The sequence below is a fragment of the Balaenoptera acutorostrata genome, chromosome 2 (genome assembly GCF_949987535.1).
Source record: "Balaenoptera acutorostrata chromosome 2, mBalAcu1.1, whole genome shotgun sequence".
NCBI lineage: Eukaryota > Metazoa > Chordata > Mammalia > Artiodactyla > Balaenopteridae > Balaenoptera > Balaenoptera acutorostrata.
This window is the reverse complement of record NC_080065.1, coordinates 15,110,359-15,127,762: the sequence shown is the minus strand read 5'-3', so window position 1 is coordinate 15,127,762 and position 17,404 is coordinate 15,110,359. Positions and strand designations below refer to the sequence as shown.

Sequence of the window (17,404 nt, the reverse complement as noted above, 5' to 3'; positions counted from 1 at the left end):
AAATCTCTTGCATTCCTATACACAAATGATGAAAAATCGGAAAGGGAAATTAAGGAAACACTCCCATTTACCACTGCAACAAAAAGAAAAAAATACCTAGGAATAAACCTACCTAAGGAGAAAAACGACCTGTATGCAGAAAATTATAAGACACTGATGAAAGAAATTAAAGATGATACAAACAGATGGAGAGATATACCGTGTTCTTGGATCGGAAGAATCAACATTGTGAAACTGACTATACTACCCAAAGCAATCTACAGATTCAATACAATCCTTATCAAATTACCAATGGCATTTTTCACAAAACTAGAACAAAAAATTTCACAGTTTGTATGGAAACACAAAAGACCCCGAATAGCCAAAGCAATCTTGAGAAAGAAAAACGGAGCTGGAGGAATCAGGCTCCCAACTTCAGACTCTACTACAAAACTACAGTAATCAAGACAGTATGGTACTGGCACAAAAAGAGAAATATAGATCAATGGAACAGGATAGAAAGCCCAGAGATAAACCCACACACATATGGTCACCTTATCTTTGATAAAGGAGACAAGAACATACAATGGAGAAAAGACAGCCTCTTCAATAAGTGGTGCTGGGAAAACTGGACAGCTATATGTAACAGAATGAAATTAGAACACTCCCTAACACCATACACAAAAATAAACTCAAAATGGATTAAAGACCTAAATGTAAGGCCAGACACTATAAAACCCTTAGAGCAAAACACAGGCAGAACACTCTATGACATACATCACAGCAAGATCCTTTTTGACCCACCTCCTAGAGAAACGGGAATAAAAACAAAAATTAAAAAATGGGACCTAATGAAACTTAAAATCTCTTGGACAGCAAAGAAAACCATAAACAAAATGAAATGACAGCCCTCAGAATGTGAGAAAATATTTGCAAATGAAGCAACTGACAAAGGATTAATCTCCACAATATACAGGCAGCTCATGCAGCTCAATATCAAAACAACAAACAACCCAATCCAAAAATCAAATAGACCTAAATAGACATTTCTCCAAAGAAGATATACAGATTGCCAACAAACAGATGAAAGGATGCTCAACATCACTAATCATCAGAGAAATGAAAATCAAAACTACAATGAGGTATCACCTCACACCAGTCAGAATGGCCATCATCAAAAATCTACAAACGATAAATGCTGGAGAGGGTATGGAGAAAAGGGAACCCCCTTGCACTGCTTGTGGGAATGTAAATTGATACAGCCACTATGGAGAACAGTATGGAGGTTCCTTAAAAAACTACAAATAGACCTACTATATGACCCAGCAATCCCATTACTGGGCATATACCCTGAGAAAACCATAATTCAAAAAGAGTCATGTACCACAATGTTCACTGCAGCTCTATTTACAAGAGTCAGGACATGGAAGCAACCTAAGTGTCCAATGACAGATGAATGGATAAAGAAGATGTGGCACATATATACAATGGAATATTACTCGGCCATAAAAAGAAACGAAATTGAGTTATTTGTGGTGAGGTGGATGGACCTAGAGTCTGTCATACAGAGTGAGTAAGTCAGAAAGAGAAAAACAAATACCATATTCTAACACATATATATGAAATCTAAAAAAATAAAAAGTAAAAAAATGGTTCTGAAGAACCTAGGGGCAGGACAGGAATAAAGACGCAGACATAGAGAATGGACTTGAGGACATGGGGAAGGGGAAGGGGAAGCTGGGATAAAGTGAGAGAGTGGCATGGACATATATACACTACCAAATGTAAAATAGATAGCTAGTGGGAAGCAGCCGCATAGCACAGGGAGATCAGCTTGGTGTTTTGTGACCACCTAGAGGGGTGGGATAGGGAGGGTGGGAGGGAGACACCAGAGGGAGGAGATATGGGGATATATGTTTATGTACAGCTGATTCACTTTGTTATACAGCAGAAACTAACACACCATTGTAGAGCAATTATACTCCAATAAAGATGTTAAATAAATAAATAAATAAAATTTAGGGCATTAAAAAAAAAAGAAATTAGGGCTTAATCCCATTATACTCCAATAAACATGTTCAATCAATCTATCAATCATTTAATCAATCAATATTAGGGCATTAAAAAAAAAAAGAAATCAGGGCTTAATCCCACATTTCCCACCTCACTCCTGTAACAGCTCTGAGGCCTCTGATTATTTTTCAGATGCTTTTTGATATAATTAACAAGTTTTTTTTCCCCTAGCACTGACACAGAGGTGTCAATACACTTAAGTCACCTGAATGATTCATCCTGAAGGAATTACTACATCCAACAGAGCTGGGTTCACAACTGACACACCTGTTCCACCGCTGAGTAGCATCAGAAACCATCACTGGTACGCACAGCACAGGCTCATAAAACGTACTTACACAGGCAGAGAAAGATTCAAAGAGAAGTGCCCTGTACTGTTAATGTCTGCACTCAGTTTAAAACACACATTGACATATAAGCAAGTCAGGAATTGTCTGGGGACTAGAAAACTTACTTGTTAATTTTTTTTTGCCAATCACTGTTAACATACAGCAAATGAGAAAGGAGACTCATGAAAATCTATGTAGGCATAACCTGTTAAGACTCCTGAATACTTTAGGAATGTGAGAGTTAAAAAAAAAATCTAAAAATTATGTTCTCGTGCAACTACAAGTACCTAAAAATCAAAGTAAGCTTTACTGAATTTTTAAGTTACACCAATAGGATTATCATTTCCTAATTTGAAGTGGTTTAGACATGTATCCACTCTGATCATTTACACAATGTAAATTAGAAGCATGTATGTGTGTATGTGTGTGTGTGTGTGTGTGTACGCATACACATGTGCACACTCCAGAACTCCAGTCAAGCTGCAGTTCCCTGCAAGAGACAAAGAATAATTGTCCTTGATGAGGGATGCAATCTTTAAGAGTTGCACATCAGTCCATAGAGTAGAACAGGAAAAGAGAAAAAGTTTCAAAGAGGTCCTCTTGTGGAAAATACCCTTTACATTATTGATCACATATAAAACACCTTGAAAGTATGTTGCCTCAATCTACATGATCTCGTAATATTCCTTTTACTGTCAAGCCAGGAGATAAAAATTAGCCCTGACTAGTGCTATCAAAATAATAAGGGAGAGTATGAAATCTCTAAGTGGACCAAAAAAAAAAAAAGGAAGCTGCAAATCATGTGTGAGTTCTAAAAGCAGAGGTAAAGAGGCCACTCCCAAAATACTTTAAATATTCTCCCCACTTTACATCACTGCCATTGTATACTGTGTGTGTGGCATACATTATCTCCATTTTAAATCATGGTATGAACTCTGCCATTTTTAAAGGTGAAAAACAAAGTAAGAACTGATATTTTAAAGTGTTCTCAAGTACCAGTACAAAGAATATGAGCTAGGAGAGTGTTAAATTACAAGCCATCTGTTCTGATCATTTACGATGTGATTTCTCTAATCTCCTTCAATACTACGTAACATCTCTGTGGCAACACGGTGACTACAAATGCAAGTTTCGTGGGCCAATCGTGCACTCAGTCTGTTCACACAACAGAAAACCGGACTGGTCAGCGAACTCCTCAATGAGCCAGAGTCTTCTCCTTCAGGAAGGATGTCCCGTCATAAACGGACCACATTCACGTTCTCCATTCCCTCCAGGCATGTAAGTGAAATGATTCTGCACATCGCACGTATCATACCTTACCCAAAACTGGCCACGGCCCCATAACCCATAACCAATATGTGCACCTCGGCATGACCAGGGGTTCCTCTTCCTAGCTGTGCATCTGAGTTACCAGTAAGGCTTTTTCAAAATACGGATTCTAGGGCCCTATCCTAGAACTACTAAATGAGAATCACTGGAGATTTGTAATTTTTTTTAACTTTTTAGGTGATTCTGATACAGGCTGGGTTAAGGAACCACCGGTATAAATCACAACAGGCATTTACTTTGCCTCTCCTTGGAGCTTGCCCAGGGCCAGAGGCCCAGCAGCTCTCACTCACAGGAAACAATTATGACCCAAAGACCCAGAACCAGAACACGGTCTACACAAGGTACTATGCCAACACTGATGGCCAGGGAGGCCAGAAGACAGACAGGTGGTTTCCTAAAGGAAGTGATGCTTGAGCTCAGTCAGTTATAGGAAAACCAGGAAGAGGAGGGAACACCAAACACATAGACAGGGGCAAGAACACAGACACAGCGTGGGGTGTGCGATGGGCCTTCGAGAGGCTGACGGGGCAAGCGGTCCAGAAGCTTCCCTTGAGGCCAGCCAGCCCAGCTAGGGTGGATGAACTGACCCAGTGTGAAGCTCAGAAAACTGCATTTGTGACTCACACGCAGCCTTGGTTGCAAAGCACATCCCTACACCAGGTAAAGAAAAACAGGATTTGGGGGTGGTATAAAGAGAATTAAAAATGACTCTGCCCTAGCTTTAGCAAAATCCTCATCTGTAAACAGGAAAAATACTATGTATGTCAAAAAATGTGTGATAAGTGAGAGATAATAGACTAGGTCTTTTTAAGAGCATCTCAAATTTCATTTTCGCCTTGAGAGCAATTCCAATTAGGTGGACTTGAGCTAGTTGATCACCTCTTATCATTTTAATTTCTACATTATTCCCCAGCACATTTTTAAAAAGAGGCCAGAAGAGAGAATCTGCCTAATCATCTTGCCTCCTTAGAATACAAACTCCCACTGGCCAGAATATTATTTTTGTCTTCTCCAGCCGTATGGCATTTGGCATACGGACACTGCTCAAAGGATAAACAGCTCATTCATTACACAGTGCCCTGTATATTAAATAATGCCCATAAAGTCCTTTGAAGATGAAAACCACTTCCAGTGCTAAGTAATTCTGAGCTAGGCATTTGAAACTGAGAAACAAAGATGACAGACCAAACATCATAAAAAGGTCACCACCCAGCAGGAAGGCTCTCGTTCCACCAGACCTCTGGTCCCCTTGCAGGCATGCTACACACAGCAGACAAAACCCCAACCTGCTTTACATGTTTTTAATGTATATAATCAGGAGAAAAAGTTTCAAAATGCTAAGAAGAACGAAAGCCTTCAGTGGTTCCTTGCTTTCAGGGACCATGCCCAAAAGTAATTTCAAAGCCACACAAATGCTTCTTCTTTCTGAGACGTCTCCTTTTAAGTGACGCTAACATGCTCTCTGTGAAGTATCAACTCAATTCTGTAACAGGCACAATGAAAATTCTTGAACAGAGCATATGCGGTTTTATGCAAATTAATACAGTTTCGGTCTTGGAGTCTAACACGTACTCCTGGTCGTGTATGCGAGTGAGCAGAGCTGACTCCAATGTTCCAAAATACAGAACTCACACCAGCAGGAGAACGCGGGGTGCAACTGTTAATGTCCAGGCCACGTTCAGTAGGAGCAGAGCACAAGCTCCTCTCCCTTCAACTCCCCCAGGACGCTACGAGGGAGACTATCACCAGCTTGAACCATTTCAGGTGTGCCCTTCGCTGTCCCCAAATACACCACTTACTGAGAAGCAAAGTCCGTCCTTTTCTTTTTGACTGAGACTCCCTGAAATTTTCAACGGGACAGTTAATCCAACGTTTTCTAAGAAATTACCAAAGGTACCATCAAATCACAACTGAAGCCCAGCCAGATCTTATCCACAACGCCCTCCTTCAAAGAGGAGTGACTTTTTTTCCTCTCCCTGACACCAAGAAAAGGGACATAGAAAGCTCCCTGAATGGCGTCACGTACCTCAGTGTGATATGCATGGCGCGGCGGGAGAAACCATCCGCAGGCATCATCTGCTTTCCACCGGGACACCCACCTGGGGGAGAACACCACTGCACTCGGCATCCTCCTGGCCACCCCTAATAGCTACTAACCTACAGGAAGCTAACAACCCTCTCTGAGTCCCCTCCCTCAGGTATAAAATTGGATGTCACTGCCTACCTTGCAGAGGGCTATGAAAATTAAACAGCTGGTGGCTTAAGCACACAATAAATGAAGCTGTTTAAGAATCTGAAATATTGCCCATTTAGCCATAACTTTCTTGATATGTAACTCACATACTATAAAATTTTCCCTTGTAAAGTGTATAATTCAGTGGGGTTTAGTTTATTCACAATGTGTGCAACCATCACCACTAGCTAATTCCAGAACATCTTCAGCACCCAAAAGTCCTTCCCCAGAATGCTTGACCAATTAGCAATCATGACCTTTTACTCTCCAAATTTTCTAAATCAAAAGGCTTTCAGGGCTTCCCTGGTGGCGCAGTGGTTGAGAGTCTGCCTGCCAATGCAGGGGACGCGGGTTCGATCCCTGGTCCGGGAAGATCCCGCATGCCGCGGATCAACTAGGCCCGTGTGCCACAACTACTGAGCCTGCGCGTCTGGAGCCTGTGCTCCACAACTACTGAGAGCATGTGCCACAACTACTGAGCCTGTGCTCTAGAGCTCATGCTCCACAACTACTGAGAGCATGTGCCACAACTACGGAAGCCTGCGCGCCTAGAGCCCGTGCTCCACAACGAGAGAAGCCACTGCCATGAGAAGCCTGCACACTGCAACGAAGAGAAACTAGGGCTTTCTCTAGTTTCTCGCCGCAACTAGAGAAAGCCCGCACGCAGCAACGAAGACCCAACACAGCCAAAAATAAATAAATAAAATAAATTTAAAAAAAAAAAAAAAGGCTTTCATCCTTAAAACATTAATAAGCAAATTATGATTCTTCTTGCTAAAATGTCTAGTTGTAGGAAGGGCCTGTAGAGGTACAGAGGCTAAATACTCCAGAGCACACTCTAACAAGCATGAGGACAGTCACAGAAAATACAGAACACAATACATGAAATCGAGACTGTCTCCCCAAAACAAGGGCCCATGTTCTATGTCATCATTTAATGGAGCAAAACACTGAACAGCCAATATTCACTTTGCCTGTAACATAAGAAAGATCTGCACCCAGTGGTCTACGGTTTCTAGAACTGAGTGCACACACACACATGTCCCAGAAACCCCGCGCTAAAGCAGACACTACACAGCGGCATGAAACTTACTGCAGGTGGTTTCTGGGAAGAAACATTTGGTCAATGAAGGGCAGCAAGCAGGTCTCCCAAGTCGTGACTCATGACTTCCTCCAGAGGGACTCAGCTCCTTCCCCTACTCGGAGCATGTGATGGATTCCTGTGAAAAGACCACCCCTGCCCCATCCTCATCCTAACACACACCTGGTCCCAGGCCATCCCTCACGTCTCATCATTCATTCTTATTATCTCAACACTTTCCTTTCTCCTCCTCTCTTCCAGCAATTAGTATATGGAAATGAAGATGATAAACTGTTTTTCCCACAACAGGTGTCAGCTTTATAAACCATACTTATTAGAAATCAATCTCCCTTTCTTTTTTGGCAACTCCTTATTTTTCAATTTTGCACTTCCACATCCCCAGAAAGTGAGCTGTTGATGGAGTCTGGCAGCTCTTTTCTTAAACGTGCCTCGGGGGAGTTCCAGCGCATGACTTCATCTGTTTTCTTTGGGTGACTAAGTGACAAGGCAAAGAGCTGAACAGAAGCTGACCACTAACTGCCGATTTGAACAGTTTCAACTTGAAGATGTAGGTTCCTTTTAATCACAGTGGTATGGCTTAGCACTCTGAAACTGCTTACTGCATTTTCTAGGACTGAGGCAATCAGCAAAGACACTGAGGATAAAAGGAGCCTTCACCGTCAGAGAAGGGAATTACAAATTTGGGAAAGGCAAGACTGAAATGCAGTTTGTAGTACTGGACTGGAATTGAAGGCATGAGTATCAGCTCATGGTTATTATTCTAGACAGACAGGTGCACAAAAAGACAGCGGCACGTGTGCATGTGACACCGTGTGTGTGTGCATATACATGTATGTGTGGACGTACACACATACTCCCCACTTCCTAGCTCTGTGCACTGAGAGGTTCTAGAAGCAATGAAACCCCTGTAGCAATAAGTACACTTAGTGCCCAGACTGAGTTTCTTAATGCTGTTTTCTGCTAAAATGAACCAGGGCTCCTTGGAGAAACAGCTGATTTCAGGGCTGGAGTAAGGAAAAGACAACATAAGCCTGGAATATTTTACTGTGTCAGAAAATAACAAAGTGCCCCAAAAATGATGGGAACATGTCACAAAAGATAAAAGAGCCAGTCTGAAAGGACATCATGGCCAGATCTTGGACAAGTTGAGCATCAAACTAAATAATGATAACAAAGGATTATAAACCACTGAATGAGACAGGAATTCATGAGTCCACACTTATATAAATAAATAAGTAAGGCAGAAGGAGAGGCTCTGCCTTATGGTCGAAAACCAACAAAATACAGAAGACATAATGAAGTTAGAAAAATCATCATCTTGGAACCATCATAGTAATCACTGATTCAGGCAAAAGTCATCAACGGAGACAACCAGCAAATGAAAGTCAGGAAAGGAACAAGATTTTACATAGTCTCAAATTATCTCCCCACAAGACACTAATTACAAGGGAAAAATACAGTGGAGAAACCTGGTAGTCACCACCTAAATCAAATGACCAAACTGAACAAACGTCCCACAATGGGGCAGCTGACAGATGTGTCCCTGTCAGGGCACCCGGGGAAGGACACAGCCCTTATGCCAGAAATGCACGACCTGAACCCAGGAATCATACAACCCAAACCAAGGGACAGCCTTCCACAGAAGTGACCAGAATCTTCAAAAATATCAAAGCAACAAAAGAGACAGGCTGGGGAGATGTTCCAAATTAAAACAAAAGAGACATGACAACCAAATGCAATACGTGGTCCTGGATAGAGTGCTGGGCCACCAATATATTTTTAATCGCCAACAGTTTCTGGAAGAACGGGTAAAATGTTATTAGAGTCAGCAGATTTATATAATAATATTATATCAAAGTTAATGATTTGGGTCACTACTGTAAGAGAATGTCCTTGCTCTTAGACAATACTATCGAGCCACCTTTTACAGATAAGGGCACCCTCACCTTGCAACTTACTCTCAAATGGTTCAGAAACAAAGTAATACGTAAATTTAATATATACAAAATATATATGTATGTGTATGTGAGTGTGTATCTAGAGGGGCGTGGGGAGGGGAGGGGTAGGTGATGCACCTGAGGTGAAATAGTAAAAACTGGGGAATCTGAGTTCTTTGAACATGAACACTGGCTTCTCAAGACAAACTTACCTGCTCCCGCCCCTCAAAAAGAAAACCTCAACGAACTTTAAATGTAATCAACAATGGAGACATGAACCAACTAAACAGCCAAAAATGATACATACAGTGAAATCTCAATTTGACTAAGTTGATATGAGTTTCAGCCTTGTACCTCCTTTGTTGGTTTAAAATCAAAGATAAACTAAAACAGCATGTCAAAAGCACATACTCTCCCATTAAACAGCAGGCCAATCCTACTTTTGTAATTCTAGAAATTTTTAAAAGTGAGAATTAAACAAAAATGAAAAAACCTGAAACTTAGAAACTCCTTGAGTAAACCAGGAGGAAATGAAAAGCAGATTTTAAGAGTACAATACACCTTCCGGTTATATAATGTCTACATCCAAGACACCAGCATTTCAACCATCCTCTGACTGAAACAGTAAAAGTCCAAGGTAGATGTGGAGTTACTCAGAGACACATGAAAACAGATCATGTTCCCAGTGTGGAAATGCTGCTGGGACCTGCTGCTGGGACCTGAAGCATCGAATAAAATCAGGCTACAGTTTGGGGACGGAGGGGCAGGTGAGGTGTGACTGACGAAAATGCACCCCACATGTAGGAAAACCTAGAACACATGCCCGAGAGTTATCTCACTAAAAGAGGATGGTGGAAAATAAATCTATTCCCCATGACCACAACATTCATCATCTATGGGCACGTTTCCATGAATAACAGCAAAGAAATGAGTGGCTGCAACAAAATAGCTACACAGAAAGAACCCAGGAGTGACCACACCCACCTTATAATAAAACTGTCCCCAACAAAGCAGCTTAACAGCCTCTGGCCCCTCCCCACTCCCCAACCCGTGCTCCCCTCCTCAGTCAGAAAGGAAGCCCCAGTAATCTTTATAAGGTGTCACACACATCAACCCGCTGAAAAAACTTCCCTCCCCCGCCAGCCTCTCCCCGCCCTTCCCAAACTTCCCTCCGCTAACCTTGACAGCTGACCTTGACCACCGCAGACACTTCCTCCCCCCGGCAAAGTCCACACAGCCAGGGAAACAGGGACCAGCACTTCCACAGGAGTCCTCCCCAGACAGAAACAGCTGGGAGCCAGGAAAACTCAATACACCTCAGTGGGAAAGCTGGGGTTACCAGGGTTATTTATGTAAAAAGGAACATCATTTTTAATTAGGTGACAAAAGGAAAGGCATAGAAGCTAAATTATAGGGCTCAGACCAACGTGAAAAAAATGCTTGCTCTATCCTGGAATCTTTCATTCCACTTTTGTTTGGTGTGAGACTTTTAAATTACAGCGTCCGTCCTCAACGCACAAGGATATACATATTCAGTTTTAAAGATTTGAAAGTTACAACACAGTACCTTGTGGGATGCTGTACAGAGGGAGGGTCATTTCTACTCTCTCCCTCCATCAGGGAAGGAAAGGGCATGTCGGGGCTTTGTGGTCTGGCAGCCATGGGTTTAAATTCCAGCTTCAGCCCCTACAAGCAGTGCAAACTGGGGCAGCCATTCAACCTCCCCAGAGGCTGAGATCCTCATCCTAACCCAGAAATAGCATCCACCTGCTGGAAGGGGGATTTGATTTTACATAAGAAAACGTATATAAAACACCTGCACAGCATCTCGAATCACAGGCACTCAGATGGTAGCAGCAGTAGAGAGAATAGTTAAGAGAAAGACTTTACCAGGTTTTCTTGAAGGACAGGACTGACATTAATAACATGTGGAGACAAGAAAATAAACCTATTTTAAATATTATCCTCTGACCTTACAAGCAGGTTACTGCTTTCCGGATGCACTTATTTTACCCGCTTATGGAGCCTAATTCCAAAGGTGTAACCTGACCCCTGACGGCTGGGGGTCCTGCCTCCCACGCTGCTCTGGCAGCTGCTGCTAAAGACTTAGGTCACCGCAAAGCTCGCGGAGAGGCAGAGGGCTGTTCCAAGACTGCCCGGCATCCTGCTTGCCCCCCAAACCGCCCCCGATCCGCACTGCAAGCTGTCGCGGGAAATCTACCATCATCCCACCTTAATCCTGCATAGGGTCTACAGTCAAAGGTTTCCAGTAATTTGGTTCAGGGGGGCAGGTCCCTTCTCACCAACAGGCTGTCCCCTTCTGTGTGTTCAGCAACCAGCAGAGCTGAGACAGGACCTATAAGCAATGCCATGGAGACGAGAGATGCCCAACAACGAACCCTGCAGATCCTGCATCTCTCGGACTGCGGTTAAATATCAGGAAAGAAGCAGGTACACAGCCAGCTAACAAAATGTTGAAGCTCACGAGTCCCGTCAGGAGCTGCTCTCCCGGAGGCTCCCATCCAGGGACACGTGAACGGGACTGTCACGGGAAGGAAACAGATTGGCCTGGAAACCATCGAATTAGCACCAGTTCTCAACGTTCCTGAACCCAAGATGTATTAAGACAGTGCAACAACATTTCAATGGAGGTGAAATAACTCCGAAATAAATGTGTGAAACATACTCTGCCTCTGTGCAATCTGGCTTTTTGGAGCTAGTAAGGGTCCCCTGCATGCCAGCTATCATCACTGTGGTTCTGAAAAGGGCAGAGAGAGCTGGAAGGGATTTCTCATAATCATGAATTTAAAAAAAATAAAAAATAAAGCTACCTACAAGCAAGAAACATCTATTTGTTTAGTATTAGACATGAAAAATCTGTTCGTTATTAGGATGCCAAAATATTAGACAATTTAAACTTTAGAGATTTCATTGTATGAGTGACTCTAGTTCAGTAGAAATACTTACAGCAACATTCTAATCAAAGTATTGCTTCCCAATATATTTGTGTGCACCTTCAGAATGAATAATAGACGAATTGTACTTTTGGGTCCTTATCATTTAAAAGCTAAACTAATAAAGTTATCCAAAAAACAACATGTATTTTGTTATTCCTGAAGATCCTAGCACATCTGCCATGAAGGACAAGGATTAACTGAGAGTAAAAGCAAGTAAGAAAACATACAACTTTCAGAATCCAAATGGCCCAGGAGTACCCTGCTTGGGTTTGCAGACACGGCGTTCAACAGCAGCAGCAATGAAGGAAAAAGGAATCCCGGAAGATGTGGATCAGCGCGAGAAGAGGAAGTGAAGTAAAAGGAATCAACGATGGAAAACAATTGTAAATATATACTGTTTTGACCAACCTCTCACAGACTTTTCATAGGCATAAATTTCAAATTAAAATTAAAACACGTCATTTATACATGCCTCTTCACATATACTAAGAAACATGGGTTCTTTTAAAATAGATTTCAAACATCAGTCTTTGTGGGACTTCCTTGGTGGCACAGTGGTTAAGAACCCACCTGCCAGTGCAGGGGACACAGGTTCAAGCCCTGGTCCAGGAAGATCCCACATGCCACGGAGTAACTAAGCTCGTGTGCCACAACTACTGAGCCTGCGCTCTAGACCCCGTGGGCCACAACTACTGAGCCCACGTGCCGCAACTACTAAAGCCCATGCACCTAGAGCCCGTGCTCCGCAACAAGAGAAGCCACCGCAATGAAGAGTAGCCCCCGCTCGCCACAACTAGAGAATGCCCACGCGCAGCAACGAAGACCCAATGCAGCCAAAAATAAATAAATAAATACTTTTTTTTTTTTAAACTCAGTCTCTGATATATTCATTTCTTCTTGTACTGAAACCACCCATTCCACAGAATTCCAAAGTGGGGTGTTTCACGACTTTTCCAAGATACACACACACACAAAGAGAAACGAGACACCAACAAAACCTATCTAAAAATATTTGAGGATTATACTTTTAAATTTGAATCGTGTTTTTCTCAAGTTCAGCTTTATTTTATGGTTATGACTCAAGTGGGGAAACTAACACTATAAATTCCTTTGTTAACCATCAACACTGTGAAATACAGAGCTTCAGAGTCAATTACACACAGGAAGGTCCATGAACAGAGGGCAAATGACCTCACGTAAGTATTAATGCAGGAACAACACCCCCTCCCCCAAATGAAACTTATTCCCAGAAATTCCTTCTTCAACACCAGGAATGTCGAGGCACAGCGGACCACCCTGCATGTGCTACTCTTTTACTATCTGGACAGCAGCAAAACTCACTGGAGTGGGAAAATTGGAAGCAGGTGACTGTGTGTATCTAAAGACAGTTTTTTTAAGTCAGCAGACTTGACTTATATGCCACATGGACTCTCAAGTTACGCTTCTTACAGAATCCAAGAAAAGGATCTTTACTTCCCCGTAGTTATCTTCAAAGTCTCCCTAGGCGACCCCGAGATGTTTCAGGAAGTTTGGTCCCATCTAGGTCAGTCTGACTCTTACTATCTTTAAAATCAATAAAAAATCTTTCTAAAATAACTCAGTTTTGTTCAAGTTTACCTAGATAAATGACTTCTATTAGATTTGACTTTTGTTGGTATCTCACAGTTTTTATTTGCATTTCCTTGAATATGTGTTGGCCATTTTGTACTTTGAATTGTCTATTTCCCTTTTGGATTACTTCCTTATTGATTTGAGGAAGCCTTTTTTTAACCCTGTATATTAATTCTTTGTCTGATTTGTAATATAAATGTTTTCCCCCAGTTTGTGGTTAGCCTTTTTTTAATGTTATGTTTTACATTATAATACAGTACAACTGGATTCTTTTTTCCATGTACAGTTCTATGAATTTTAATATATAGAATCACCACCACAGCCAGGATACAAAACAGTTCCATCATCCCTCAAAATGCCCCTTACACTGCCCCTCTGTAGTCACGCTCTCCCCACCCCTAACTCCTGGCAATCAACCAATCTGTTCTCTGTCCCTGCAATTCTATTTTTTTGAGAATGTCATACAAGTGGAATCCTATGTAACCTTCTGAAACAGGCTTCCTTCACTCGGCATCAGCTGAATGGATGTACCACAGTTTATCTGTTCACACCTACTCCTTTTAATGCTAACAACCACAGCAGACAGCAAAGGGCCTTAGCCCTTCCCAGCAGCCGGACGGGAACAGAGCAGCATACCAAGTACCTTCCTGAGACTGAAGGAAAAGAGGGGAGGGCCATGCAGCTGGCAGGACCTTGCAGAAACCCCTCCTGAACAGAAACCGAGTGCAATTCATCGCTGTCCACAACAGGGCTACAAGCTGTAAGAAAATAAGCCTGAGGAACTCACGCGGACACTGCTGACGCAAAGTACCGTAGACCAAGAATCTATTCTGTGTGTTCACTAACGTTTCCATTAAAGCTTCCCCTGTCAGGGTAACTGTTAAAATGTACTAATTTATGACAGAGCCCAAATAGTGTGATGCTTCCAAAACACAAGATCTGCTCTATAGAGTACTCCGCAATCCTCCCCAACCAGAGAAGAGTAGAAGTGTGGCTGATCAAAAAAGTCAGTAATCTACAATTCAAGTATATTTATCACCAAAGGGAGGTTTCATACTGCCAGAGCACATCTGGCATTAGACCAAATAGTCCAGACTGACCAGGAGGTCTCACAAGGGAAAAACCCCAGCAACCCCAGAGAAACGCCTTTCTCCAGCTCAAGCCCCTACACCTTGCGCTTGGAAAGTCCACACACCCTACTCTCACTCTCGCTCTCGCCCCAGACATATATAACCTTTCCCAGAGGGCAGGTGGTTCAGAACTTGGGTTTCCAGGGGCTTCCTTAAGTGGAGAGGGAACAAAAAAGAGGAAATTAAGGTAACAACTATTCCGTAAGCAAACTGAGTGCTTCCATTACCAAATGAGAAGGGAACATGAGACTCAGGCACTCGCCAACCATTAACCACTGGAGCAAAAATTCCCATAAACAACACTGTCTGCACAGAAGGCTCGAGGATGTCACAATGCTGGGAGACAGCGTTGGAAACTCTAGCCAGGGTCTCCTCTTTATCAAGTGGCAGAGACGGAGTGACATCGCGGTCTGGTCGGGGCCGAGCACTGTGGCAGGAGCAGGGGCCAGAGGCTTGGGCAGGCAGTGCCTCCACAGCGCGCGCAGGGGCCCAGGGCCACGGGGAGCAGGCAGAGGGGAAGGCACCCTATGGGGTCCTGATCCACACACCCTTGCTCCTTTCTGCTCCTCTGCCCTAATTCAGAGACACAGCGATAGCGATACCCAGAATGGCTCCAGGTGAATAATAATAATAATAACAATACATCTGCCAGGATTGCCATTCGCAAGGCACACTGGGCAGGTTCCCATGCATGCTCATCCCCTTGCCCAGGGCCTGCCGGGCAGCTCAGCAGCAGAATCTGGAGGAGAACAAAAGAGAACTCTGTCTCTGTACCATCTAATTCCTCTTACCCCTTCTGCGCCCGTGGGCCCATCCCGTTCACTGCCCACGAGGGAGGCTTCAGCGGGGCTGAGAAGCACGGAGAAGATACAAAAGACAGCATCTCTGTCCACAAGACAAACAACACAGTCACCCCAGTCAGTTCACCCAAGTCCACTCAGCTGAACACTCGCGAGAGGAAGAAACGAGCAGCGGCGTCAGAGGTACCACTACCTTTCAGGGGAATGCACTAGGGTTCTCACCCGAAACCATTTCTTCACCATCCACAGAGTAGCTACTGCTCTGCCAGCGGCGCTACTAAAAATCTGTCAAGACAATGCACTTCAGGAAACAAAAACCAATTCATTATAGAACCGAGGAGGAAAGAAGGGGGTTGTTAAAGACTGCTTTTCACAGTAAAACACAATTCATTCCGAGCAACATAAGTGACTTTACTAGGCAGTAAAGTGTGGCTACTGAGTAAGAATTTGACTTTTCTCTGGAATTCCACCAAGGATATGAGAGAAAATTTTCTCAGTAGAGGAGTCAAGTAAATAAACTTAAATATCAGATAGAGCTGATTTAGATTATGACAGCTCCAAACACATCTTTCACTTAGAAACAAATCCCAAATCTATCATAACATTTAAGAGGTCTGAAAAGGCCATCCTAATCATGTATTTTTAATATACATTTGAAAAACATACTTAAACCACATGCCTCATCTCAAACAGAACCACTGGCTTCATTTAAATCTTGGTTAATCATTTAAATGGTTTAAATGGCTTCATCTAAATCTTCATTTGAATCTTGGATGGTTAAATCGCAAAGGAAAAAATATAATATTCCATGTCAATAAGTCAGTTTACAAGGTCTCAATGGAAAGTTTCCATCAATGATTGTTTTACTGCTCTTTGATTTCTTGAAAATCACTTACAGGATATTTTCAGCTATCTCTTTGCTCTCCTCTAAAACTGAGCCTCACTGTGCCACTGAGAAAGGGGAAACCAACCTTCACTATCAAGTTTCATTTTCTTCAACTTTCCTTTTCAAAACATTGAGGGTAACAAGGACCAACTGCTAATTATTATTGGTGCTCACAAAGACCAAAGCCGCCAGGCTTCTAAGTATACAAAGCAGCAGCAGCACAAGCTCAGAAGCCAGCTACTTAAGTGGTGTTAGAAGCGTAAATACAAAGACAAGTTCCCTCGATATTCCATGAGGAAACCATTATACCAACACAGAAGGATATGCAGACTGATCCCTCACTAAGGAACACATTCGACTGTCGTCACATATTCCATTGGAAAGAGAAGCGCAGCAGCCAGGAGTCCAGAATAAGATTCAGTAATGAAAGGAACACAGCACGATGAGCCATGACGCTCCATAATAACCACAAACCCTTATTCTCTGCACATTCATTTAATGCCAACCTAAAACATGCCAAGCAGGTTAAAAATAATGCATTTATGTAAGTACCCCACACACACTCCAGAAAGGTTACAGGGAAAGCTCTGAAAGAATGACTTATTGCCACAAGAACAGAGCCCCAAAAGAGACTGGCGATAAAAGTGATTGGTCCCGGTGGGATTGAGAACTAATGTAGGCAAAGTCCTGGCCACGACAGGCATCCGGGAAAGAAGCCCAGAGTCAGGGGCATGTTTCCTAGCCCTGACCCCACCTCTACCGGAGCTCCACTCTGAGCAAGTCATTCAACCTCCCTAGAAGCCTGCTTCCTCTTCCGTAACATTTAAAAAAAATTTTTTTAATGGACCAGCTCAGGTTTGTGATGCCTTTTTAAAAGAAAAGTGAAGAATAAGCACTAGGTGCTGGGGGTTGAGAGGGAACTACAGAATCCAAGGAGGCAACAGCCCCTGAGCCATCTCCCCAGACCCTCTCCAAGTAAGTGCAGGAGTCCTGCCCCCAGCACCCAGCTCCGAACCCTGGCAGTTGGCAGTGCCACTG

The 17,404-nt window shown here is 42.9% G+C and overlaps 1 protein-coding gene across 7 annotated transcripts in view; it reads right to left on the bottom strand.

The window, feature by feature from the left end:
- TRIO (trio Rho guanine nucleotide exchange factor) overlaps positions 1-17,404 on the bottom strand; it is a 376,190-nt gene that overhangs the window by 355,398 nt on the left and 3,388 nt on the right. The window lies entirely within an intron of this gene.